Here is a 1,896-nt window from a genome sequence, read left to right on the forward strand (position 1 = left end):
GCAGCTTCACTTCAGGTATTATGACTTGTACGCATGGCCGGAATTGAATTCCGGGAAGTTCGGAGTTGATTTGGAAAGAGAATTCTCATTTCGGAAGATTTAAGTTGAAAGAATTTACTAAGATTGAATTTTTGAGTAAACGACCTCGGAATCAGGATTTAAAGGTTTTAGCAGGTTCGTATGATGATTTCGGACTTGGGCGTATGCCCGGATCGGGTTTTGGATGATCCTGGAGCGTTTCGGTGCCTATTGTGGAAGTTAGCATTTTTGGAAGAATTTTATAAATTTGGGTTGATGTGAAGTTTCAATGCTATCAATGTCTGTTTGGGATTTCGAGTCTGGGAATAGCTCTGTATGGTGATTATGGTATTGGGAGCGCGATCGGAAATCGGATTTGGAGGTCCGTAGGTCATTTGGAGTCATTTGGCTAAAGTTAGAAACTGAAGGTTTTTGAGAAGTTTGACCGGAAGTGGACTTTTTAATATCGGGGTCGGATTCTGATTTCGGAAATCACATCTTCTTTTTGCGATCGCGAAGTGTAGCTTTGGGCAGCAGAAATTTCCTCACTACGCGATCGCATAAGCCCTTCCGCGATCGCGTAGCTTATTTTTGGACAGTGGCTATTTTCCGTCTACGCGATCGCATCATTTCTTCCGCGATCGCGATGTGCAAATGCCTGGGCGGACAGAATATATTCCAATATCGAGGGTTTCACCATTTTTATCACATTTCGACTTGTAGACCTCGGTTTTGAGCGAGTCTTGGTGGGTTCTTCAGATAATTCGATTGGGTAAGTGTTCTTCACTGAGACTTAAATATATTGCATGAATACGTCTTTGTTTTTATCATTTAAATTGTGTTTTTAGTTAGGGAAAATGTTGGTTTTTGAAGAAAATTTTCAAAACGAAATTTCATGATTTGAGAGACGAAATGGTATCGGAATTTGGTAATTTTTGTATGGTTGAACTCATATTGGAATGGGTACTCGGATTTTTCTAAAATTTGTCGGGTTCCGAGGTGTGGTCCCGGGGGTCGACTTTTGGACCGATTTTTAGATTTTGTTAAAGATTGAGACTTTATGATCCGGAATAGTTTCTTATGTGTTGTTTGTGCTTTGAAGTTAATTTGGTTAGATTTGAGCCATCTGGAGGTCTTTTCATCCGAGAAGTGCATTTTTGAGTATCGGTTTGTCGTCTTTGAGGTAAGTATCTTGCCTAACCTTGTGTGGGGGACTTCCCCTTAGGATTTGAGTCTTCCATGCTAATTGTAGTCCGTGCACGCGAGGTGACGAGTGTGTGCTCGGACTTATTTTTGGGAAAATTGTCTTTAGGGTTCTTAGGTCCTTATGTTCATCATATGGGAAGTATTCTGTTATGATTGAGTTATCTAATTGCATAATTTACCTCTATATGCTCCATACGATGTTGTTAGCCTTCCTCTAACTCTTACCTGTTACTTAGCCTTAATTGCCTTAATTGAATTAGCTGTTCTTTTTGTTGTTTGCTAAGGTTTTTGTGCTTCTTAGTGTCTCCGTGATTTTCTTGTTGCTATGTAATCATACTCTTGGTGGTGGGAACTTCCTTGTGATTGGATTGTTGGATTGTTGTTGATTCCCTTTCCGGGATGTTATTGTTCATATTGTTGATTCCCTGGCCGGGATGTTGTTGTTCATATTGTTGATTCCCTTGCCGGGATGTATTGTTTATACTGTTGAATTCCCTTGCCGGGATGTTATTGTTCATATTGTTGATTCCCTTGCCGGGATGTTATTGTTCATATTGTTGGGTCGGGATACCAAGAGATCCCAACACATATATTGAGGATACTAAGAGATCCTCGGGATACCAAGAGATCCCCAACACATATATTGAGGATACCAAGAGATCCTCGGGATAT

The sequence above is a fragment of the Nicotiana attenuata genome, chromosome 9 (assembly GCF_001879085.1).
Source record: "Nicotiana attenuata strain UT chromosome 9, NIATTr2, whole genome shotgun sequence".
Taxonomy (NCBI): domain Eukaryota; kingdom Viridiplantae; phylum Streptophyta; class Magnoliopsida; order Solanales; family Solanaceae; genus Nicotiana; species Nicotiana attenuata.